We start from the raw sequence: 27727 nt of genomic DNA, 5'->3' as shown, positions 1-27727 counted from the left end.
GAAAAAAATAAAATCTTTAAAAGAAAATATGGAGAAATAAACCCAGCTAAATATCTGGCACGCTTAACTGTAATTTTTTAAAATGTCTTTGCTCTTGTCTTTTGGATGAAGATCTAAATGTCAACAAACAAATGTTACTGTCAGGAAATGAATAATTAAGCAACTTTTCAGCCAATGTCAAATGTCATCTGTATCCATAGCCCTGTGTAATTAGACACAATTCTTGTAAGGAAGATTTTCTTTTCTCAAACAACTCTTGCCCTTAAAATAATATTGCATTCACATCTCTCCTTTCTTGTTTTTGTTTTGATTTGGTTTTAAGCTCTTCATCCAATATTTCTAATAGAAAGAGTAGCCGGTGTGCATGTATGCATGATTTTATTTTATTTTACTTTAATTTACCTTGTTTTATTTTACTTTATTTTAGTTTTAACTTTTGCGAGGCCAGCTATTTTTCCTAAGTCACACAAAAGAATAATGGGGAAATGAAAATAGAAGCAGGATTTCTTGAGTCAGAATTTGATGCTTTTCTAACCAGTTTGCAGTGAATTCTGAATCCTCTCCCTTCCTCCACCTGAAGTTCCTAACTGATTGCTCTTGGGGCGATCAAATTTGTTGTGTCCAATGTTTAAATAGGCACCCAATGGCAAAGAAGCCACACAGGCACATGCACACAATGCAGAAAAGAAACATCCCCGTGGAGGCCCACTAGTTAACTGGAGTTCGGGCAATGAAGGGAATCCATCCCAGAGCAGAGTTTCTCTTGAACGTATTCATCTTGCAGCCCACAGAGAGAATAGGAAGGAAGCTGCTTCTAAGAACAGCCAAAGGGCAAAGCCAGGGAAAGAGGCTCAAAGTGTTCCCAGGATAGCAGGTCGCACAAAGCTCCTCACCGGCCCTCTCTGCTTGTGGTGCAACAAGAGCAGCAGGATTATCTTAGTTCAAAGAACACCCTCTCCATCCTCAGGGATTCAGGCCCCGCCGTGGGCAGGTCGAAGAACACTGAGGAGGCCCTTCAAGCTGGCTGCCTTCGGTGCAGAAATGCAAACAGAAAGGCTAACAGGTCCAGGCGCAGAGCACAGAAGATCACTGCAGACACCAGCCCGAAAGCTGACATTGGTTTCTAAAGTTCTCTTGATCTTGGGGTCAAAACTCCTGGGGTGGAAGTAAAAAAAACTTCTGTCAAACCGTTGCCTTTGTCTACATAAGTGGATCCCAACCTTTTCAAGCATGAGAATTCCTTTTTAAAATAAAAAAGTTGTGAATCTCCCTGTGATACTAGTTTTATTTGACTATTGATTAATTGAGAGCATATATAGTGACCAAATAACTACATGAATCCAGTAATATTTTAAGTATGCGTTTATGAAATTAATCACAAGAACATTTACAGACACCTGACAAACTGTAAACTGCTAATGTGACATATTTAATCATACTTCATAAAATCTTCAAATTTGTTTTATTTTAATTGAAAGGAATTTTAAAAATCACTTGTGGTGGGATTAATTTTGAGCTTTTCATCGTTATCTTTGTTTTCCTGCATCGTTAATCCCCACAGCCCCTGATTCCACAGAATACTGGTAGTCATGTTGAGAGGTTGTGTTGGAAGGAGTTAATCTAGAATTGAGACACAGCTGTCAAATTTTTGGATTTGGGGTTTTATTGTTTTCATGTTTACTACGGAAATAGTCAAATCTTTACAAAAACAGAGCATATAAAAATGATCCTCCTGTAGACATCACTCAGCTTCAACAATTAGATACATCTGCCAATCTATGTCATGTTTTATCTGACACTTTTTTGTCTTGTTATTTTAAAGCAAATCCCAGATATGTATTTCTTCTGGAAATATTTTCACATAGTGATTTTATTGTTGCTGTTTTGTTTATTGTTGTTGATATAAATACAATGCCATTATCATACCTATGAAATTAGTAACAATTTCTAACTATTTTTTAATACTCAATCCATGTCCAAATTTTCCTGATTGCCTCAAAAATGTTTTTTCAAGTTGCTTTGTTTAATTCAGGATCCAAACAAGGCTCACATATTGCATTTAGATGACTCTTAAGTCTCTTTTAATCTCTGGCAAACTTTCTTTCCCTTTTAAGTCATATATGTGTACGAAAAAACTGGGTCATTTATCTGAGAGTGTTCAGCGCATTCCGGACGTGGCTGATTGCTTCTTTGCGGTATCTTTAACTTGTTCCTCTTTCTCCAGTAACTTCTCCAAACTGATAGTTAGCTAGATTTAGAGGCTTGAATCAATTGAGTTTTAATTTTCTTTGCAAGCACAGGTGTACTTCTATTTACATCACACCAGGAAACATGTATATGTAGTGAATCCTTTTTTAGCATGCTAAGATTGAGTCTTAGATATCAAAAAGTAATAAGACAAGAGGGACTGAAGAAAAGATGCATCAAAAAGGATGTATTTTCTGGAACTGGGGCGAAGGAAGGGGAGTTAACATAGGAAGGTAGAGCTCGATGGACTGAGACAGGGCTGGTTGGATCTTGCCCCCTCCTCAGATTGAAGTTATGAGGGAAACAGCATGAAAGCCTCCATCAATTTGAGATTCTGATGGTAAAGGAGGCTTACACTGAGCTTTCGACATTGAATTCTGAGAAGGCATATCAGCTCAGAGACAACTTCCATCACAAGACAAGTAGCCTTCCATGACCCAGCAGCAACTTGGGAAATCAGCCTGAAGTTCACCCAGTTTGAGTGAAGTTTGCAAAGAGGATCAGAACACAGAAAGGAGTATGTGGAGGGGTCTGCTGAAGATGCTGGTCTGGACAAAGTATTTGGAAGACAGAGAGACAGAGATATCAGCAAATGCTCACATGAAGAATGGTAGCAGCTCTAAACCACAGCTCTGTAATTCTACTTCTCAGCAGAGAGTCAGTGCACACCAGCACCTGCTGAGAAGCGTCGTAAATGCCCAAACACAAGATGATCCCAACAATGAGGCAATTTTCCTGTTTTCCCAATGAGGTCATTTTTTAAAATGCATTTTGGTCAACTTGAACACGTAAATTTAAGCTTAGATAGAAGAAATCACCAAATATCCACTTAGACAAATATTTAATTCATCAATTACACATGCAGCTAAAATCATGCATAGTGATTTTCCATTCTCGTACTTCATGAAACAGTTTATTCACCTTCTCAACATGCATCTCGACTTGAGTGATGACCTCTGGTGGCACATCACCATTTTGTTAGGAATCTAATATTGTGTTCCAGGCCACATCACCCTCACTTCCAACTAAGTCATTTGAAATACCACATTTTAAATCTTGTGCAGCCCTGTTGTCCCTGGAGATAAAAATCTTATCCCAAGTCGTGAGTATCCTTCTGTAAAACTTTAGAATAGTTGCTTCTTTACTATCCTACAATTGCATAAATTTGGTCTCTTCAATATAATCATTTACGTTTTTGTTTTTCAAGGATATTTTTTAAAAGCTTACTTATACTGACCACTAACTATTATAAGGTAATACTCCCAAGAAACTAAGATAGATCAGTATTAAATTAATTTGCCTATTTCTTTATGAACCCTGTCAGGTGATCTCCATAAGCATCGAAAATTGTTAATGTCATACTTAGTTGTCTCCACACCCCCTACTTAGTACTATGCTACTAAAATTAGAAAAGAGAGAGAAAAAGAGAAAGAGAGAAACAGGAGAGGGAGGGAGAGAGAGAGAGAGAGAGGCTATACTATAAGAGAATTTGTAAGTGATGCAAAGTAAGACAACTTTCCCTTTTCTGAAGTCTAAATCTGGAGGAAAAAAAATCTGCCTTGTATTTGGGAACCTGTAACTGTTGCCTTATCCCCATACACATGTGAAAAAATAAACCCAAGAAAGTATAAAAGAGAAAATAATATCTTTGTGTAATTTTTAAGTCTGAAATTACTGAGGAGGAATCACTGAATTTGACTGATTTTTCTTGAAAGTAACTAAATTAAATATTTTGCTATTAGGCAGAATGGGGACTTTAGATAAAAATTAAGATACTATAGGAAAATAAAATAAATTCCATGTTTTACAAATGAGTATGTGACTGCAAAATCTGTAACTATATATAGTGGAGTGATTATAACAGAGGAATTAATTAAATTTGATTCAGTGCAATGAGGAGATATTGAGTTACTCTTAAGTTCCAGATACTGAGCTAGTCACTGAGCATATAAAGATGGCAAAATAGATCCAGTCATTGCAAAACTCCATAATTAAGGTTTTTAATATTCTAGACATAGCCTCTCCTTCCTAATGTCATCTTAACACCAAACTCTAATTCTAGATTCATGCATTTGGCTGCTTTCCCGTATATTTTCAGAGGTCTCAGCACCCACCACCATTTAGTCTCATGCCACTCTTTTTCATTGTAACCACTGCTGATTAGGTAGAGACACTCATTAATTAAATTAAGACTTCAATTAAATATCTAAAACTAATAGCAACAAATGTTGGAGAGGTTGTGGAGAAAAAGGAACCCTCATACACTGCTGGTGGGAATGCAAACTGGTGCAGCCACTATGGAAAACAGTATGGAGATTCCTCAAAAAATTAAAAATAGAACTACCATATGATCCAGCCATCCCACTACTGGGTATTTATCCAAAGAGCTTGAAGCCAGCAATCCCAAAAATCCTATGCACCCCAATCTTTATTGCAGCACTGTTTTACAATAGCCAAGACGTGGAAGCAACCTAAGTGTCCAGCAACAGACAAATGGATAAAGAAGATGTGGTACATATATACAATGGAATACTACTCAGCTGCAAAACAGAACAAAATCATTCCATTTGCAATAACATGGATGGACCTTGAGAGAATTATGTTAAGTGAAATAAGCCAGCGAGAGAAGGACAATCTGTGTATGACTCCACTCATATGAGGAATTTAAAATTATGGACTAAGAACAGTTTAGTGGATACCAGGGGAAAGGTGGGGTGGGGGGTGGGCTCAAAGGGTGAAGTGGTGCACCTACAACATGACTGACAAACATTAATGTACAACTGAAATTTCACAAGATTGTAACCTATCAATAACTCAATAAAAAAAATTGACTTCAATTAACACAGTAAGTTAAATCATTAGCTCATTGATCCCAGTTTATTGGAAATATTACTGCTCCTCAGGTAATGAAAATGGAGTACATACGAAGATGTTTTTGAACAAGTTTAGTGATGTGTTAGCTAAGCCTCAGTTTCCTAATCTTTAATTCAAGTTAATAATATTACTTAGCTTAAAGAATTGTTGGGAGGATTGAATGAGAAAATGCCTGCAAAGCAATTAGCACAATGTTTACCATTATAATTGTTCACAGGGCTGTGTTGTCGTTCTTGTAGATGCTGTTGTTGTCTAGAGTAGGGGATCATTGTTAGTGTTGTTATTGCTGTTGCTGAGGTTATGCTTGTTGTGTGGCCTACAGACATTTTCACCAATCTGGGATCATGGAGGCACTGCTCACACATCAAGGACCTACTCTCTTTCCTCACTGGCATTTGGATCAGTTCATCAAACCACTTAATTTTAGTCTGACAAATCAACTCTTCTTGTTGCACCAAACCCATCATTGCTTAGACTAAGGGGTATGTTTTTTTTGTTTTTTTTTTTGGATTTTTTTGTTTTTAACGATTTTACTTTTTTCCTTTTTCTCCTCAAAGCCCCCCGTTACTTAGTTGTATATTCTTCGTTGTGGGTCCACCTAGTTGTGGCATGTGAGACGCTGCCTCAGCGTGGTCTGATGAGCAGTGCCATGTCCGTGCCCAGGATTCGAACCAACGAAACACTGGGCCGCCTGCAGCGGAGCGCGCGAACTTAACCACTCGGCCACGGGGCCAGCCCTGAAGGGGTATGTTTTGACGTTTAATTGGTGAAAGCATTTCATCTGTGGCCAAGGAAGTAGAAATAGCAGTGTGTTTACTCTGGGGATGTGAATTCAATGTCTTGATTCTTAAGCATACGTAGAATTGGTAATTACTTGGAAAGATTATGCAAAACATATCTAATCTCAGCTGCTTATTATTTAAAAATAATTCTATTTTTTAAAAGAGAACATCAATCAACTTAAAAAACAAAGATACATAAAGAAGAGTTAGTAGTAGAGAACTGTAAGAAATTTGAGTCAAGTTCAACAAACTTATATTGAGTACCTGGCAAGAGCCAGCCACTGTTGTGAACACCAATAGTACAAATATAAAGAAGGAAGCTGACCCCGAGTAACTCTGATGGACTGTTAGCTCAACATATTCCACTAACACTATTTTCGATGGGTGATTGGTTTCCCTATATACAACTATGTAACGGGGGGCTTTGAGGAGAAAAAGGAAAAAAGTAAAATCGTTAATCAGATCACACCCACCACCACCACCCTTCCCCCAAGCCCACAGGTATAAAAGCATTCTTCCTTCAGAAATGCTTCTAGAACTCTGATTACTCCCTGTTTTTCATGGCCCAACCCTTCTGTTTTAGCCATTCCTAATTTAATAGTTCAATAGAAATTCATTAATAAAGAAATTGAATTTTGAATAACTAATTGCTGCATGAGGTCATCAGTAGAAGTTCTATAGAGATATTACTGTTCTAGAAGGTAAAGTCACATGGTTACTTAAATATTACAAAGATAATTCGCAAAATTATGATAGGTTTATAAAGACTTTAACTTGGAATTAAAACGGCAAGAAAAGAGGTGAAGGAACAGAAAACAGATGAAAGAAAAGAGTACTCTGAAATAGATACTCTTGTTTGAAAGGAAAAAAAAGAAAAGAAGCAAAGTACCATTTCCTGAGAAATTGTCCCCACCGCTGCTAACTCTTCACTTGTCATTTAATCCCCACAGCAATGGGATAGACTAGATATAGTCTACTTCCAGAGAAAATGAAGCGGAAGCCCATGAAATGTGTCTTAACCAAAGTCACATAAGTAATAAATGGCAAAATCAGAATTTTGGCCCAGGCCTATTGGATTTTAAGCCACATTCTATTCACATTATAGACTAATCATAAAAATTCACTTATTTGACTTTGTAGTATATTTTATTATGGTGAACTATTTTAAAATCACTGATTTATTTCGTGTTTTGACAGTATTTAGTGTGACCACGTATGATAGTCATTTGCAATTACCTGGTATAGGAAGGGTCCAACCCAGGATCTCATCAGAGAAGACTTTAGATTAATAAGAAATTATCCTTCTACCCTCAGGTACTGTGAATACTAAAAGGCACATTGTGTATCATTTTGCACCTCCAAGAACATATCATAAATATGCAAAAGGAAGAGCAAAGCCCAAGGAAGAGGTGAGCCAGTCAGTCAAATGAAAATATAAAAGCCTCTACCACGTACAAAACACTAAGCCAGACTCAGGTTCTCAGTGTCAGAATCTTCCACCCAGAAAAATAAAGACTGATAGGGCTATTAGCTAAGACCAGAAATTCTGAATTGCAGTAGAGGAAGAAGAAAACCTTGAAGTTTAAGACAGTAAGTTGTTGCAAATAAAGTAAATATTATGTCAGAAATGAAGTACATTTCTATAATAATATCTGTGTAAGACTTAGTAGAACCTAAACACATTAAAAAAATTTTAAATGTTTAGAAAAGTTGATGAGTGATAGACACATACAAAAGTATTAAAAGGGATTATCTATCCTAGACCCTGAGGTCAATATTGTAAAGAACGGATATTCATTTTTCTAATGTACCCTCTGCTTCCCATTAGAGATAGAACCTAGCGTTTATTTACAATGGCATCATCCTGATGTGCTACTCATGTTTTCATTCGTTTATTCAACAGTCATTTACTGGGCATCTACCTTGTGCCATGCATTCACAAATGCAACAGGTGCACACTGAGCATCTGTTTTATGACCATGCATCAAGCTAACTTGGGCACAGACAGTTCTGGAGCTTACATCCTACTGGGGGATGTAGACATCTATCTACTAATTACACTGTTAATTATTTACTTACAGCAAATGTGTAAAATGTGCTACAAAGGAGAATTGGGCTGTGAGAGAGAAAACAGCTGTCTGGCCTGATAGGGTCCAGGAAGTCAGGACTTCCTGAGGAAGTGAAGCTGAAATCTGAATTAACTAGCCAGTGAACAGTGAATTTGAGAGGACAAAAGAGCATTCCAAATGGGAATGACAATATTGAAGTTGCCACATGAAGACCAGTGTCACTAGAACACACACAGAGAGGGGCAAAGGAAGGGGGGCTGAAAAGAGCCATATCCACATCCTTATTGGCCACAAGGGGAAGTTTAGAATTTAGGCTGTGAGCAGTAGGAAGCTATTGTACTAGTCCAAGAGATATAGAGATGTACAAGTGTCTATTTTCTCTTGTGTTCCTCAGTAATGAAGGTGGGAGGAAGCCATTAAAAAGAAAGAATAATATGGATGGAGTGTTTACAATGAGTGCAGCACTCAACATGTTTGATTTATCTAGTCCTCACAATAAAATAATTATAATTCCCTTTATGCATATTAGAAAACTGAGACTCAGTAACTTGATGAAGATCATACTTTCTATACAGTGAGTAAGATGTAATTTAACTGTTCTGTTTGACTCTAAGCCTAGTGCTTTTTCCTATTGCTACTTTTTCTTGTACCTATCCTTTCTTACTAACAATTTCTACTCTCCATCTCCTATCACTCTCTCCTCTTACCAAATCATCTTCTTCATCCCACTTTCACACCAGCCACATTCCTCATGGAAAAAAAAGGGGAGTTGGTCTACTTTGTTCATTGCTGTATCTCTGGCAGAGAGATAAGTTCCTGATACAAGTCGTTTGTTCAATAAATATTTGTTGGATGAATTACAACAGTCTGTCCTCCACCATCTGTCTTTCTACCCCCTTCCCTCAGTGTTATTTGACACTTCTCTGCTAATGATTTACAAGTACACATTGTCAGCCACAGCTTCTAACTGTAGTTCCAGATTGGTACTCCTGGACATCTTTTAATGTCTCGCCAGCACTTTGAGCTCAACATATTCCTCTTCTTGCTTCAACACCTTTATCTAATCTTTCTGCTTTCATTAAGCTGAATCATCTTTTTCCCAGGAACTGACTCTAAACACCTGAGTTATCTTCATAGTCATCTTGTTCCTTACTCCTCACATCTAAATAACTCAGAAGTCAAATGGGACTTCCCCACATCTAGCATATCGAGGTGAACATAACCTGAATTCTTTTCTATCAATTCACATAGTCAAATATCTCCGAATTCTTCATTTTGATTACAAAGCATACTTCTTCAGGCATTCTCAACTCTGTTATTCTCCAGACAACATTTTGATTTTATTCTACACTGCTTTATATTATCTTGAGCTCTTCAGTAATGAGAGTGGGAAGAAGTCATTTAAAAAAAGACTAATATGGATGGAGTATTTAAAATGAGTGAGGCATTCAACATATTATTTATCTAATCCCACTCACCCAAAAAATCTGTTCAAATCAGCAATCTTGTGAATACAGTAATTTTCCTGAGGGTTTGGGAGTGCCATGTTGGGGAGACCATATCCAGCACCAACCAGCTTCCATACCCTGTTGACATTCTCTCTTCTAACTTGGCCCCTTGTACAGCCCATATGCTGGGAGTGCCAACTTCCCCACATTCGGCTTCCACACCCTAGAGACACTCTTATTGCTTCTTCTTGATGAGTAGCCCTGCTAGACCAGTGTGCCTTTTCCTGGATTCCTAGAATCTCAATGAACGACTTTTTTTCCATTTTGTTACAACCACTTGGTTGACAAGTCCTTCTTATTCCATCTCCATAATATTTTCACCTTTTCCATTATCACTATTGTTTTCCTACTATTGGCCTTCAGAGATTCTCATTCTGATTACTTCCACACCTCATAACTTTGTCCCCAAATTGGAACCTCTATAATGTACATGCCACTCTGCTTCTAAAACACAGGTTTGCTCACACCATCTGAAAATCAAGACTCAGTAGCATGATATTTAAGCCTCCTCACAGATTGACACCAGCCTCTATTTCCACTCAGCCCACATTTCTACTGTATGTTGCTCTTCATGCTGCACTCAAAATGTCAGCCATCTCAAATCCATGGTCATTCTTCTTAAAACCAATATATTACTGTTTTTGCTCATCCTTTTTTCCTTCCAAAAATGTTTTCCTTTTTTCAATTCATCTAAGCACCAATATTATTTATAGTCTTTTGAAAATTCTATATCACTCCTTGATAAAACCTACCCTAAGCCTCGGTTCCCACTTATTTTTTATTATCAGCACCTTGTAACTAATTCCATTATAATACTCTTCACAGCTATCTTAAAGCCCACCATGCTTTAGAATTCACAATTTGCATTTTTCTCACTATATTGTAAGATCCATGAAGTCAGGAAAGGTATTTTATTGCTTTTTTATCCCCATAGTCCTTAACCCATACTAAGTTCAGTCATTTTCAATATTTTTTATTAAAACATACAGGAAATAATTTACCTCAATACTAATAGCTGCTATAGGAATAGTTTCAGCTCATTTACTTATCTTCAGGAGCAGAATTGTTCTCCATGAAATCAACTTCAAAGGCGAATTTGATGTGACTATTGTTTTCATCTCTTTCTACACATCTGAGGGGACCAGAGTCAATGAGGGGTAGGGAGCAGCTGTGGCACAAAGGCTTTGCAAAGTGGCTTCAGTTGAAATACCGTATAAGCTTCTCAGTGGTTGGAAAAACAAACCTGAAAGGCTTTTTTGTGGCTTGGCCTATAATCCCAAAATGTGAAGATAGCTGCTGGCACAATTACAACTCATTACACAAAAAACATAAATAGAAACACCCCAGGGACAGATGAGCACTTTGCCTTATTTTTCTGTGATGGACAACTGTACTTTTACTTAAGAAGAGCGTGTGCATTTTACCCAATTTGCTTGTGGTGCCCCAGAGACAAGCATACTGTGTGTATCATATGTTCGCTGCTCATTGAATCACATTTAAATTTTCAATTTCCTCTAAATCCTCATTTTACAGCCAAAACTTATAACCAACTGGATATATTTTTCTCAATTCTCTCTGACTCCTGTGGCTTTCTGATTTTACATTCAGTACGAGTTGAGCGGACGATGAGTGGATTTCAGAAGCTTTGACTTGAGCTTTTTAAATTTTCCTCACCGTGAATCTTGACGATCTTGTCTAGGCAGGAGTGGCTTGGGTGGATTAAACATGTTACAGTTATTTTCCATTTTACCTGTCTGTTAGAGTGTTTCCCTTTAAGCTGGAGTTTGTACATAGTTTGGATCACGTAATCATTGTCACTTTCTGAATGTCCTGGGCCCCCACATTTTTACATGTTGTGCTATCAAGTGGCAGGAACACCCATCACTTGCCAAAGGAGAGATTGCATTCATTGGGGTTGTTCCTAACTTTTCTTTCTCCCCACCTTGCCCATATTAAAATGGGAGATTAAATTATATTAATCTTATATGAATATGATCATTCAAAACATATGCATTTCTTTGCATTACCACATTTACTCTAATAAGTTATCTTGCTTTTACTCTGAGGAGAGTACTTGGGTGATGCAGGAGAGTGTGTGAGTATTTGGGTTCTGCTCTATCTTCAGCCATCTGTATTCACAGGTGTGATTCCCATTCTGATATATTAAGGGAAATCAACACTCTAGAGTAGCATATTAAAAAATGGCATAAATAAAGTTTATACTTTCTTCTGCAAGTTGCTTAATGCTTTAAAGCCAAAGACAGCTTTAAGATAGGCAATGTGTTTTGTGAGTGATGGAGGCAGGATAAGAAAAGAGGAAGAACATCTGCAAGCTACTAAAAATTGGTTTACATGCGATATATTCTTTCTTCCAACTTTTGGATTTGAAATATAAGTATGTTTGATATGGAGGTAAAAGAAGCATACAGCTGTCACTGCTTACATTCATTGGTAATATCTTTCACAGGGCTCAATATACATTATGGATGTGATTTTCCTTTGCCCCAATATCAAAAGAGTACTTTAACAGAACAAGACAGAGTATCTGAATGGCTTAGAGGATGAGGATGCTACTTTCACAATCGGCAGCCATCATAGTTACCTAAATGTAGGCTTTAGGAAGATTAGCCCAGAAAATGATATGCTGCAGGGACGGCAGGCAAACTCTCTCTCTCTCTCTCCCCCCGTGTGAGTGTTTGAATGTGTTTTACATGCAATCACCAAAAGAAGGAAATCTATCTTGTCTCTTTAACATCTGAACACAGCCACTGCCCCCCGCCCCTACACAGACATCACCAGAAGGTCTATTTACCAATATGTGGATCATGACTACCTTCTTCAGTCTTAGCCTGTAATTTTCTTGAACATGCAGATTCTAGAATCCTGTGCTAAACACACTGTATTAGAATCTCTTGTACTCTGAAATTGAGATTCTCTGACTTAAAATTAATACCAATCTTTTCTGATCCCTGGAATTTACCAAAGAAGATATGTGTATATATACATATATATAAACATTTCCCCCAAAATATTAAAAGGACCCCACTTCCACAATCTATAGCCAGTTCCAGACTTTGAATGCCACATTTTCTTCCTTTCATTTGCTCTTGCTCCAAAAGTGTTTTATTCCCTATTTCTATCTCCAACAGCAACAATAAGAACAGTTGGTCTCTACCTTCAGCATAATAAATATCCTTTTCTGTACTAGAAGATTCTACATAAGTTCTGAGTTATCTGTTGTGAGGAAGAAGTGCATCTTGGGAAAAGTCTTGTGTGATACGAGCTCACGTGTCGAAATTCTCACTCGTGTCAGGCAGATAGGCACTTTGGAAGTGAAGGTTAGAGTTCACATCATTTATCTCCTGTTCACTTTATACATCTTTGAGCATCTCTTTAAAAATATCAGGTCCTCAAATCTTAAATATTTAAGTTGAAAGGAAAACTAAAAAAAATTATATAAAATAAAAGAAGTAAGATTTTAAATACTTATGTCGTATTGCTCAATGGAAAACATTTTTATAGGACCATACAGAAATATAAATGGATCCAATACACATATTTATATCTATTTTTGCTACACTGAAAATCCATATAATTACTCTGGAAGTCAAGACATGCTCATCTCACCACGTCTGGGGGTCTTTAGGAAAAATTTAATTAGCTGCCAGGAAAGATAAAAAATATAAAAAAAGACAAAAGATACCCAAGGATTTTACTGAGAGACTGTTTCAATTTACAAAGAGTGGAACAATGAGGGTACAGACCGCAGGGATTTTAGACGTGAGCTATTCAGGACCAACCAGCGTTCTACAAAAAGACTTTCCTTGGAGGAGAAGCATCGTGTCCAGCCCCAGGGGTGGGAGAGGGAAGATAATGAGTTGTGGGAAGCTTTGAAGATGGAAAGTACTATAGAGAGGCAGCCCTTTGAGCTTTGGTGAAGAAAGGGATAGTCTAAGCACAAAGTGCTTTCCCAGCCATCCTACCAGTAAGTCATAAATCCTATGAACGCCGCGAGCAAACCGAGAGGATAAGATCTGTTGAAAATCAAATTCTGAATCTACCGAGGAACACAAGCAATCTGTCTCCTCTCTAAGTTAAAAAATAAAAAATTGACATTTCTGGAGATGTTCAATAATGAGTCTATAGCCGAAGCAGCAGGAGTTTCCAGACAGCAGGACCAGAAAGGACCACAAGGGAAGTCTCTAGGGTGAGAGAAGATTTGGGGTGCTGGTTACGGTAATGACCAGGGTGAATAAATTTGTCAAAACCCTTTGACATGTACACTTAGATCTGTGAATTTTACTATATGTAATTAGACAGGACTTCTAAAAATCATTTTGAGAGTTCTTTGTAAAAATTTGATAGGCTGCTTTTAACATTTTTTGTGAAAAGACAAGGGATCAAATAGTGCTCAAACAATGCTGAGGAAGAACTGATTTGGAGAACTTACTCTACTGGATAGAAAGTCTCATAAAGGTATAGGAATTAAAATGGCATGGCTTGGTGCAAAGAAATACAAATGGAAATGGAACGGAACAGAGAGTTCAGAGGGAGGTCCACATATAACATGGGTATTTAATGTATGAAAAAGTGGCACTCCAGGAGAATAGAGAAAAGGCAAGCTTAAAGATAAACTAGTTTTAACTGAATATCCATATTGAAAAGAATGAATCGTAAATCTCACTTCACGTTATAATCTAAAATACATTCCTGCTGGATAGCAGAATTAAGAAAGGTAAAATGATAAAACTTTCCAAAGATAATATAAAATAATATTATATTAGATATTGGATATTATATTAGATAATTACTATATTGAAAATTATATATAGTATATAAATATACAGTATATCGGAATATAATAAATTAACTAGATATTAATATATTAGGTAATCAATATTATAATGTAATATATTAGAAAATAAGACAATATGAAAATAATCAGCAAAAACATCCAAATTAAGAAGCATGGACAAATTGAAGAATAAATCCAAAGATAGCAAACAGAAGAAAATACCTGAGTCAAAATTAACGAAATTTTTTAAAAAACACACAATAGAGATAAATGAGTATAAAAGGTAATTCTTTTAAAAACAAAATAAAATAAACTTCTAGTAAGAATTATGAAAAAAAATAACTAGAGAGAAAGAGAGTTATCCCCAAAAGAATATCAGAGATGCAAGAAAGCTATAACTACAGACACAGCAGAGATTACAAAGACAAATGAGAATTTATTACATGCAACATTTTGCAACAAATACAAAGGCTTAGGGCAAATGAGCGAATTCCCAGAAAAATATGAATCACCAACTATGACACAAGAAGAAATAGGCCTAGAGAATTTTCTTGATAAATTCTACTAAACATTCAAGAATCTTATGAATTCTGTCTCATAATCAAGGAACAGATAATTCAAAAATTGGATAAGCTTCATTGTAAAAGTACTAAGAGATGAAGTAATCCTCAGATAATTCTGTGAGTCTAACTTATTCTTGGTAAGAAAATCGAACACAGATGTTAATGAGAAAAGAACATTATTGGCCAAACAAACTCCTGAATATAGACACAAAAATTCCAAACAAAACGTTAGCAAATAAAATGCAGAAATGCATTTCTATTTAAACAATTTTAAACACAATATGTTTAAGTGGGTTTAGCGGTGGTTTCCATAGCGTAGTGGTTATCACAATTGCCTCATAATATATCTAAGTGGGTTTATTCCATAAACATAAAATTGCTTCTAATATTAGAAAGTGCATTAGAGTAATTTTTCAAACTAGCATATGAAAAGACAAAAACTACATGATTATCTAAATAGATGCAAAAAGCAAACCAAGAACAGAAGGTAACTTCCTTAAATTGCCACAACAGATATTGCTAGGGCTTTGTGGCATCCTTGGTCCTCTTATCCAAGCACAGAACAAGATTACCTCTGTAGCCTCCCTCGCAGCTGGATGTAATCATGTGACAGAATTCTGGTCATCAGACTGCAAGAGGAAGAGATGTGCACTATTTCTGGGGTTGGACCATAAGACCCTCTTTCTCCATCTGTTTAACTAAATTGACTGGACTCTAAGGATTAAGTGACTAAATGACTCTGTGCAGCTAAGCACCCGCCACCACAACTAGCAAACGCAACTGGCTGTCACAGAGCAAGAAAGAAACTCCTATTTTTAAACCTATTAAATTTTGAAGTTGTTTGTTTTAATACCTAAAGTCATCCTCACTGATAGACTTGATCAAGGATATCTAGCAACAGTTCATACTGAGCATCCTACTACACGTAAATATTAGCGGTCTTGGTCAGCACAGTAAAACTAGTAAAAGAAACAAAGAGATTAGGAAGGAAGGAACAGTATTGTTTTTCATCACAGAATATATGATTCTCTACATAGTAAATCCAATCAACTTCATCAACAAATAGCAAGAATAAATAAAAATAGCTTAAGAAATTTGTCAGATATATAGAATCTGACATATGTAGAAATGTCTATTGCATTTGTATACACAAAGGATAAATTCCTCAAAATTGAGTTTAAAAAAAGATACCATATATTGTTGCAACAAAATATAAGGAACCTAAGAAAAATTTTTTTGAATGATATGTATGTTTCAAAAAAATTATAAAACATAAATTAAAGATATTTAAAAATCTAAATAAATAGAAAAAAATACTATGTTCATAGCTGTGGAAACTCAACATGGCAAAAATGCCAATTTTTCCCAAATTATCTGCAGATTCAAAGAACTCCTCAATAGAATTTCAACCTGGTTTTAACAGAATTTGAAAAGCCAAGCTCTAAAATATATATGGAAGATAAAAGGATTTAAATATCTGATACGTTCCTGGAAAAGAATAACAGGCGTGGGGAATTGCCTTGAGCAATATCACTTCACTTTGAAACTATAGTAACTGATAAAGTGTGGCAGTGACTGACGTTCGGATAGACTGATAGATCAATGAGACTTAGAAGACTCCAGAAACAGAGAAACATGTATATGAAGATAGAGCCAAAATTGCAGATCACGAGGTGTGGTGTAGAAACAACTGATTGCTCATATTAGACATATGTTAATGGATCCTTTATATCACACATCTCCACACACACAAACATAAATTTCAAAGGTAGTAAAGACTTAAAAGTGAAAGGAAAAACATGAAACCTAAAAACTTTTAGAAGGAAATCTAAAATAGTTCTGTAGCTTATGCTTAAAAAGCACAAATCGTAAAGGAAGAGTTCAACACCTTGAACTATATGAAACATGAAAAATCCTGTAAATCAAAAGATGCCCCAAAATACATAGATAAAAAAGTCACAGCTGAGAGAAAATATTTAGAACAGATATAACTGATAAAGGATGAGTGTCTAGGCTTTTTTAAAATCCTATGAATCAATAAGTACTCAACCTAAATCTAGACGTGAACAAAGATTTTTACAGAAAAGAAAACATGAATAAAGATTTAAATGCAAATGAAATGATCTTCATTATTAATCAGGGAAATGCTGATTTAAAGACAACAATTTAACACCTTTCTGATTTGACAAAAAAATAAAAAGCTTGCCAAAAGACAAAGAAAAGGAACTCTCCTCTGCTTCCAGAGAAAATGAACAATTTGTAACGAGTGATTTCAAAAACAAATTAATATTACCTAATAAAGCTGAACATACAGATACCTCACAACTCAACCAGGCATGCTCGATGCTCATAATAGCATTGCTTGTGATGAAACACACACATAACTGGAAACCACCTAATGTTCATTAAAGGCAGCTGGACAAATGCATTGTGATTGTTCATACGATGGAATATCCTACAGCCATGAGAATGAAGGACCTATAGCTATGCATGTCTATGTAGCCAATTCTCAACAACCTTATGTTAAGCAAAAAGTGCGAGGGACCTAAGAACACACATAGTAATGTTCCATTTATTTACGTTTCAAAAAGGCAGAACTAAAAAAATATATAGTTTTGAATACACATGTGACAAAGCTGTCATGAAAATGAAGGAAATTATTAAACGAAAAGTAAAGCTAGTAGTTACCTCTGGGCAGAATGGGGGGATTTGATTGGGGAGAAGTATATTGGATGTCTCAAAGATACTAGCCATGTTCTAAAGTGGATAATAGGATTCATATTATTAATATTCTTTAAATTATGCCTATTTTCAATATATGCTTTTTGCATGATGTATTTTATTATTATAAATATTAACGCAAATAAAAGCTCAAACAAAAACCATTACTCCATTGATAGCACCAGAGTTTTTCTCTTTATATAAATGGAAGCTCCAATTTTATTTATAAGCAGTAGTTAATTACACGTATTTAATCTAAAAAGAATTAAAAGGATTTTCTGGACTGGATTTTACTGGATTTTACTTTAACTTCTGTTTGATGTATAACTGGAAATGGCAAACAATAGTTACAAAAGTATGCTTTAGGCTCCTACTGACATTCAATAAAGTAGACTTCTTGAATTCTACCAAACAAGCATCTTTAAACCTCTGCTTTTGACGGGTACTATATAGAACATGACTGAATTTCCACTTCTTGTTCATGTAGGCTGTAATCATTGTACACCCAAGTTTTTCCAGCCTGCTTAAAATATTCTCACGAACTCTCACCTTTTAGACATCCATTACATAAGGCCATCTCTGACTGTGGCCCGGGGGGGAAGAATTACCCACAATTTTTGGCATTTGTGTGATTCTTTTCAGGTTGGGACAAATCTAAAACGTTAGGGTAACCACTCCAGCACTGGTTGCCAGAGGGAAAAAAAGTCCCACAGCTTACTGATTTACTAAATTTCTCTTGCGTGCAAACCCTCTGCCTCAGCCCCTGCTCTTTGTGTTCTCCAGAAACACTGTTACATCCTGTGCACGATTCCACTGTATCTTTGTGCTTACTCTTTCCTTTCTTGAAATTCTCTCCCTTGGCGCTTAATTTATCCTTTTAAATTTGCTTAGCATCACCCTCTCCAGAAAGCCTTCCTCAGTACCCCTAAGTCCTCAAAGTGGGGTTCCTGCACCAGCAGCAGGAGTATTACCTGAGTATTTTGTTAGAAATGCAAACTCATGGGTTCAACCCCAGACCTACTGAATCAGACCTGTGGCCCCAGGCCCAGTAGTGTTTTAGTCAGCCCTCTGAGTGATTCTGGTGCACACCAACATTTGAGAACCATTGAGTTAGACAAAACGGCTCTTCCTTGTGTTTCTATACCAGCTTCCACTCACTGGTGTCACGGCACACTCACCACATTATGTTGAAACTCCAAGTCCGCTTGTCTCTCCATAGGAGATTCAGAGGTACAGACTTATGTCTTATTCATGTTGATATCCACAGCATCTGGTTCATGGTAGACACTCAAGAAAAGTTTATTAAACTGTAAGAACCAAAAAGGTTAAAAGATGGTAGTCAGAGGCACAAAGAAGATACATCAATCTTTCAGGGCCCTGGGACTCACACCCATCTTTCCACCAGAACTCTTTCCCAGAGCTCTCTCCGAGAAGTGATGAGTCATCTTAAGGAAACTTTCTTATTTGGAAAGAAATACTAAGTCCACGTGTTTGTGAATGTTGGTTCCAAAGCCAGGTATGCCTATTTGTTCAGCCGTAAATGCAGCAAGAGAGGGATAATTCTGGACTCTAAGGGAATCCATCCCAGTCAAGGCCCCTGATGGTGTTGAGATTGTGGCAGTGAGCCTTATCCCATCTTTTTCTTCTGTCAGTTCTGAGGCTATGAGCATCTAGATCACAAATCTACAGCAAGGAAACCTCTGCACTGAGAGCTGGAAGAGGGAACAGTGAGGCATTATATAATTACATAGATCTGGAGGTTGTATTAGAATCATGGTAGCTAATGTTGAAACTAGCTGGATAGCCTGAAATTAGAAGGATGGAGATGTATAAATTATGACAAGACAATGAGTCAAAATTTGGACAGACCAGTATAAATCAGAAACATTCTAGAACCCAAGGGAGCCTCAAAGTTCAGCACTAGGTATGAAGATCCTAGTTTCTGGCCCATCCATAAGTTTTTCATAAATTTTTTTTGGGAGCGAGAAATCTGGCCACGTTTAAGAGTTTCACAGGCAGGAAGGGAGCACGGATGAGAAAATGCACCTGATGAAAGTTGGGGTGGGATGCACAAAGAATCTGGGGTGAGAGGGAGGAGAGAATTGTTGAAGAAAAAGATAGCTAAAGACTGATTTATAGCAATACCTCTGAACATTAACCCTATACCAGAAGGCATATCTGGTGTGTGTTGCAATATTGAAATATTATCTCTTCAGCAAACGTGCTGAGATTGACAAACCCTGACATCAGGTAGTGACTGGTATCTATTGAAACATAAGCTCGTTAAAGACAAGGATTTTTTTTCATGTCTAATTAGAATGTGTGTTATCTTCATTTTTTTATTCAACAAATATTTAATGAACACCCACTGTGTACTAGGTACTGTGGTAGGCACCGAGGTCCAAAGAACCAGGTCAGATGTAGCCATAGCCCTTGAAGACATCAAGGAGGAATAGACAGGGAGATGGATACCAGCCTTACATTCCTCATCTTCACATGCATCTGTTTCTCATCTCAAAGGAGTGACCTCACAGACTAGGCCTCCTACTCTCCTGCCTAGACCACTGTTTTTCAAATGTTATCAGATTGCAATTTTTCTGGAAATAATGGTGCTTTAGACAAAACACAACATATTGTTATTTTTTACTCAAATTAAATAAAGGTATAATTTTACCCTAATTCCAATAGCACCTCATATTAGCATTTAGTATTTTTTCATCATTTATTCATTCAACCAAAATTTGTTAAGATCTTATTATGTACCAGGCCCTGTGCAAAATACTGGTGACATGATGACAACAAGACAGACACCGTGCTTGCTCTGAGTCTCACGGAGCTCCATCCATTGTAGACATATGGCAGGTCATGAAAAAACTGGAAGTACAGAGGAAAGAGGATTAAAGGCTGTACATATGAAAATAAGGAGCGAGTCAGACAAACTTCAGCAAAGAGGTAATGGATGAGTTGATTCACAAAGAAGGAGTTACTGGTAACTGCAGACACTGGGGGCAGGGGTACCTGGGAAATTACTCTTGAGCTGAGAAAAAAGCAGCTCCTCAGAGAGAACAGCATCTCCGGACAAGGTGAGTGGTTATGGCCAGAAGATACCTGGCTTGCTAGACAGTGACTGTACGTGAGACCAAAAGCACAGGCAAATGAAAACGCCCTCGTAGTCCATGTCAGGAGTTTGACATTTATCCCATGAGCAAGCAGGAGCCATTGAGACGTCTAACAGAGAAGTGACTCGTTGAGTTTGGATTCTGGACTCATCACTTAAGCATTGGAGCTCTTGTATGAAGGCAGGCATTAGCCAGAGACTGGAAGGTGATTTAGGAAAAAGGAGGAGGTTATTGGAGCTTTCCTGCACTTCCTAGTGCCAGGACAATGCTAACCATACCTTTCCCTGGCCTCAGGTAAGAATAGTCATTCAGCACACAGCAAGCGCTGATTGACTCCCCGACAACAGCCTGATGGACTGAGGCTGGACCACAGACCAGCAGAGTGATAAACAGAGCAGACCGGTTAGGTAAAGCGTTGCTTCGTAGAGTGGAAAGGAAAGTTGTGTCTCTCTGCACATCACTTATGTCTTTCCTCGTCTGATACAGGATCTCTTCATCTTCCTGTCTATCACTTACCCACGATTTTTTTCACTTTTATTAAGATATAATTGACATAGAGCTCTGTATATGTTTAAGATGTACTGTAAACAACTTCACATACATATATTGTAAAATGATTGCCACAATAAGTTTAGTTAATATCCTTCTCATATAGTTACAGAAAGAAAAAAAGAAAGAAATTTTTTTCCTTGTCTTGAGAACTTTGAGGATTTACTCTCTTAGCAACTTTCAAACATGCCATACAACGGTGTTAACTGTAGTCATCATGTTGTACCTTACATCCCCAGTACTTATTTATCTGATAACTGGAAGTTTGTACCTTTTAACCACCTTCATCCCATTCCCCTACCCCCAACCCTCTGCCTCTGGTAACCGTGAAGTTAACCCCTTTTTCTAAGAATTTGTTTTTGTTTTGTTTTTAGATTCCACATGTAAGTGAGGTCATATGGTATTTATCTTTCTCTGTCTGACTTATTTCTTGTAGCATAATGCCCTCAAAATCCAGCCAGGTTGTTGCAAATGGCAGGACTTCCTTCTTTTTTATGGCTGAATGGTATTCCACTATATATATCTACTTACCCACATTTGATACATGTTGGCGACACAGCTTATGTAGCTTGTGTCTATGATCCCACCTGACTGACAAGCACAGGTCCCAGCAGCTCCCCTGTTTTCAATGCTTGTGGGTACCCAATCCATCTTCCAATTCATAGCAGGAAAGTGCAAAGTTCTGACAAAGCTCACACACTATCAAACTTTCAAAACACCCTTATACCTCCCAAAAGATATAATAATAAAAAAAGTATTTGCACAAGGTTCCTGTACTCAACAAAAAATTGCACTTCTCCTGCAGGTTCTCATCTAGGGAAATTTTTCTGATATCTCCTTTTATAAGAAAAAGATACATCTCTGACAAGAAGGGAAAGAGAGAAAAAAGAGACAGGAGTAATAAAGAGAGGAGAAAAAAGACATTCTCTCTTTGGAGACAGAGAAATGAACATTTGCTGACTCATCTCTTATTTTTGTAATGAATACAATATGATGAATATTTGAAATAATGAATTAAGTTTCCTGAGTTCCAAATCTAAATTTCAAGTTTTAAGGAGAAGGTGATATGATATCCTTAAATTATTGAGTGTAAAATTAGGGAAGGAACAAAGGGCTTTCAAAAGATTATAAAGTAGTACGAAAACTAATGAAAAGTGAACAAACAAATGAACAAACAGGAAAAGTAAAGAAATGAGAGAGCTCCAGCCCTGAACCTTTGAATTTTCATAAACTAAACCCAGTTCCCCAAACAGAAGCCAGCACGATGGGACTGACTACCCAGAGAAACTGGGCCCTTTCTCTTGAAGGTCACTTCACCAAGCCCCATGCTGCTCTGTTGTCATTCCTTGCCAATATATTTTTTAAATTTATGTCTGCATTTTAAGTTCTTTTAACTTTATTGCCATACATAAACATGTTCAGAAGGAAGGTCCTTTCCCGTAGGTCCTACATTTCTCTAAGGATAAAGGAATTCTTATAATTGGACCTTAATTATCAGGTAACATAGGAATCCAATAGGCCCAGGATGTCACTTGGGCTAGGGGCTATCTAGGTCATCAAAGAAAAAGCTATAAACATTACTGTAATATTCTTACTGCACATCTTAATACTGCCAAGAGCGCTGGCTTCTTTTCCTGTAAATTGGTGTCTGAATCATGCAAATATTATTTAGGACTGCAAAAGGGGTGGTCAGAGCTTCTTGGAACCTGTGCAGCAGCCCTGAAGCAGCTGCTGGCTCTCTAGCCCAGATTAGGCTTAAGTATATTTGGAATTACATTTATCTCTTTGAATTTGTTTTTCACAAGAAATAAATTTACAAAAATCTTTATTTCATCTTAGTCCTCTTCTTTTCAGTAGACTAAGAAAACACGATGTTTCCAATCTTCACATTTATCACCATATATCCATACTCAGGGTCCTGAATGACCAATTACCAGCACTGCTTAGAAAAAAAGAAAGCAAAGTTTTGTGGAAATTATTCTCTAGGTGTATTTTTACAGAAAGACTAAAAACAATTTTATTAGAAGTTTAGAATAACTTAGTGATATGCAAAGTTGTTTCCCAATGAATGGTGCTATAACTAAGTCAGAAATTAGTAGTCATTTACAGCAATTTACCAGAAGGAATAAATAATCATTGGAATAAAAAAGATTCTATGGTCTTATATGTACAATGGCACTTAAGTGTCTCAAATCTATAGATTAGTAAGAACTAAGCAAATGAAACATTTCCATTCACAGGCAAAGATATGGGATTGAAAATAATTTATTGGTTCTGGTCTAGTCAAGCAAGACTAGATAATATATGGTTGCAATAATATATTATCTAGCACTGTAATTTTTCAAGATGAATTATATAATTATTACAAAGCTTATTATTTCTAATATATCGTAAAATTCCCAAGGCACAATCTGTTCTAACACTACATTAATGGTGAATACAAAAATTCAGAGAATGTGAAATAATTGATTTAGAACCCCCACATATCCCTTTCAAACTTCTAAAATATAAGTCTATCTGCGTGCTACCTTTTCTGAAATACAGAGGCTTATTAATTGTTTATCCTCTGAAGATAGAACTGGATCAAATAAAATCCACTTCAAAGACAAAACTTGTTTTATTGAGGATTGTTTTAGAGGATGTTTTCCATTCCACTTGCCATGGTTTTGCCAAATGTCCGAAAGCTTCTACTTCTTCTCCTTAAGGCCCAGGCTGAGATGAGTTTTTTTAAACCATAAAGTAGTGCTAGTGGAAGGAATACTGAATATGAGGTCAGATAATCTAAACCTCTAAGTCTTTGTATGGCTTTTTAAAAGTTTAAAATGGCCTCAACTCCTGATTGGTAGTACTTGTCTCGCAGAATTGTTATAAGGCATAAAAACAAGAATAGGTGAGAAAGAGCTCAGTAATGTGCAATATTTCACACATGTGCCTTCACATTAGTACCATCAGGATCAACAACAGATACTGAAAAGTCTACCATAATACACATATAGTTCATTGGAGTGAGAAGGGATAGGGCAGAAGAAGATGATACTTTCCATAAACTACTGAAAACTGCAGGTCAATGAACTATCTGAGAAACAGACATAGAATAATAACAATGTTCTGCAACCTTGTCCTTGTCGGTAGCACAGCCAGTCAAAAATAACTTATTTGCCAGATTTTAAATCTTTGCAGAAATCAAAGACTGTTCATTTAGCTCTGGGGTCCAGAGAGCCCCAAAGACAAAAATCTAAAGTTTGTATGTAATGGAATAAATGTATGTAGCTAATTTCAGTGGTCCAATGTGATTTATGGTTGGGGATTGGGGTAGATAGAGAGGAGAGAAGAAGCTATAAAACCCAGAATCTCTGTCTATACAGATATACTTAATTTGTTATTTGCTGAATTTTTGCTTCCATGAGCACTGTTTAGACCAAATGCCTTAAAAATGATAGAGAAACTAAAGACAGGAAATGTGGTAAACATTTTTTGTTTGTATTTGTTCTTGCCTCCCATTGTTGACTTCTGAAAAATACCCTTCCCCCACTTTTAGCCCATGAACACAGATGAGACTGAGTCAGCCCTCAACTCCTGGTGGGGAGCATATGATTTATGCTTAAGCCAATTGGAGTATTTTTCCAATCCATGGTCATCAGTTCAGAGATGCACTTGTTTCCCAATAGAACCAATAATATGCAATGAAACTTGAGCTGAACCTTCCAGGGAAGAGTAACTTAACCTGCTGGTATTTAGTCTAGGGTTGCTGAAACATTCTTGCTTTCAAAGGGAGAAATTGCACGCAAATGAGAAGACAGCTGAGTCAGCAAGATGGATGCCAGGAAGGGGAAAAGAGAGAAAGTGAATTCTGCTATGGTCTGTCCTGAGACCCGCCCTTACAGCTGGAATTTTAGGGTAAGCTCCCCTTTTGCTTAAGCCTGTTTTCATTGAGTTTTCTTTGGCTTGCAGTGGAAAGAGGTTTAAATGATAGGGAGATGGAAAATTAGATCATGAAAACCAGGAAGTTATGAATAATCAAAATTCACAGATTTAGTAGAGATCAAAAATTAGTCGAATGCGATCAAAAGTCACTCACATATACTCAGGCAAAGTCACAGTCAGAAATTAAACTAATCATGACAAGTTAAAGAAAAAATAGTATATCAGGAATCTGAATATGCAGATGCCCAGAAGCCAAACAAGCAAGCAGATAAGCACCAGATTTAGTTACTAATGAGTAAGGCTAAGCCAGAATAGCAATTAAATAAGTATTTATTTAATAATTTTTGTTAAGAGTAAAACAAGGGATCAATAATTTATTGATTTGAATGAACCAAAGGGGTGTGAAAGAGCTAATAATGTAAAAATAGTAGAAGTGCAGCATAAAAAACAATAATAAAGGCTGCCGTTGATTGTTCACTATGCAAGATATTATCCCCTATGGTTTAAACACATTATCTCACTTTATCTTCACTAGATCTCTGTGAGATAAATGCTCTTACCTACCTTTCAGATAGATAAAGCCATGCCATGAGAGTGTGGGCTTTGGAGTCAACGCTTGGTTTGCAGAAATTATTTTCACATTATTCCCACGTCTTCATTCCCTCCATCCATGCCTTAGACATGGGGCTTTGCGGTGCCTCTACTGTGGTGGAGAATACATTCCTGTGCCATTGACGGCAATTTGTTTTGGCGGTGGAATGTGGGTAGAAGTGAATGTGGGCCAATTCTGGAGTGAGGATATACAAGCCATCACATCTCTCTCTCTTTTGCAGTCCTGAGATCCACCATGGGGAGAACATGTCCCAGGCAGTAAGGACAGAGACTTGAAGTCGGTCGGAAGCCTAGAGTCCAACCTGGCCCAACCAAGTCCTGCCTACATCAACCAAACCACATGCATATTGTGAGAATAAAAATAAATGTTTATTTGTAAGCCACTAAGAGTTTGAGATTATTTTTATGACAGGATAGAAAAAAAGGACACTGATTCTGAAACACATACCTGTTCACACCAGAAAGTGTCTTGACGTGGTAACTGCTGATCCAAAAGCAAAGCTGGATTTGACTGAGAGGTGAGATAAAGACAGTCTTTGCATCTGATTGAGAGGAGCCCTGGTCTTTTTTTTTTTTTTTTAAAGATTGGCACCTGAGCTAACAACTGTTGCCAATCTTCATTTTATTTTCCTGCTTTTTTCTCCCCAAATCCTCCCAGTACATAGTTGTATATATATATATTTTTAGTTGTGGGTCCTTCTAGTTGTGGCATGTGGGACGCCACCTCAACATGGCTTAATGAGTGGTGCCATGTCCATGCCAAGGATGCGAACCCTCGGCCACCAAAGCAGAGTGTGCGAACTTAACCACTCGGCCACAGGTGGTTCCACTGCTCTATTCCAACTGCTCTCCACAAACATAACATGGCCAGCCCCAGGAGCCTTGGTCTTGATTCATGGATCCTGTCCATGCTGCCAATAAGTTGTAAATTCTTTACTACCAGGCATGTATTACAAGTGATTCAGGTTCCTGTTGGAAGGCATTACAACAGAAGCCCAGGCCTTATTGTCCAGGCAGGTTCAGTGTGAAATCCAAACTCTGCCACTTGCTAGTTGAGCTAATCTTGCCATGCTTTTTTTATGTTTTTGCATCCATAGAATATGACAAATATCATCTAACTCACTAGGTTACTATGAGGGTCTATTGATGTAAGTTTTATCAAAATCTAGAACAATGCCTAGCCTGGAGCTGGCATTTACTTAGCAAGCCACGGTTATGCCTGGGGTAGTTGTGTCTATCAATATCACTTGTTAAAATCACTCCCAAACAATCCTAGTGCCCTATGTTGACAAGGATATCCTCCAGTGCAATAAAGTATATTTGAGCTGAAAAATAGATTTGGCAGTTCTAAATCAATTCACAGCTTTGGCTACTGGGTAAAAACTATGTTTCTGTCTTTCCTTTTTTTTTTTTTTCCGAGGAAGATTAGCCCTGAGCTCACTACTGCCAGTCCTCCTCTTTTTGCTGAGGAAGCCTGGCCCTGGCCCTGAACTAACATCCATGCCCATCTTCCTCTACTTTATATATGGGACACTTACCCCAGGATGGTGTGCCAAGTGATGCCATGTCTGAACCCGGGATCCGAACCGGCGAACCCCGGGCCGCTGAAAAGCAGAATGGGCGCACTTAACCACTGCACCACCAGGCCGGGCCCTCTGCCTTTTCTTCTGCCACTCCTTTCTTTAGATGTTTTCACCACTCCTAACTACCAAGCCCCATTCCAATTGATCTCCACAAACATAATATGGTCACAAGGGTTAAGACGAGATGAAGGTTTTTCATTTCAGCCAACAGAACTTCAACTGTGGAGATATATGAACTGAAGATTGTGCATGCGTGTTTCCTTTGGAAAGAAAAACGCGAAATAGAAGAAGCAGTTACTCATCTGGCAATGACAGTAAACATCCTCATTCTAGAAAGTTTCTCCTTGAAGATGTCAACTTCAAAAGGATCTTAAAGATTTA

The 27727-nt window shown here is 37.2% G+C and overlaps 2 long non-coding RNA genes across 2 annotated transcripts; one reads left to right on the top strand and one right to left on the bottom strand.

Annotated features, from left to right (window-relative positions):
- Nucleotides 1-361: 361 nt before the first annotated feature.
- LOC138918754 (uncharacterized) lies at nt 362-27584 on the bottom strand. Its single transcript, XR_011428470.1, has 4 exons — nt 27302-27584; nt 26212-26274; nt 18738-18866; nt 362-1155 (listed from the first exon to the last, which is right to left on the bottom strand). It is a non-coding gene; the product is annotated as an uncharacterized lncRNA (long non-coding RNA).
- LOC106781912 (uncharacterized) lies at nt 24825-26146 on the top strand. The gene is made up of 2 exons (XR_001378699.3): nt 24825-25124; nt 25985-26146. It is a non-coding gene; the product is annotated as an uncharacterized lncRNA (long non-coding RNA).
- Nucleotides 27585-27727: the final 143 nt, after the last annotated feature.

The sequence above is a fragment of the Equus caballus genome, chromosome 18, assembly GCF_041296265.1.
Source record: "Equus caballus isolate H_3958 breed thoroughbred chromosome 18, TB-T2T, whole genome shotgun sequence".
NCBI lineage: Eukaryota > Metazoa > Chordata > Mammalia > Perissodactyla > Equidae > Equus > Equus caballus.
This window is presented reverse-complemented; position numbering and strand designations above follow the sequence as displayed.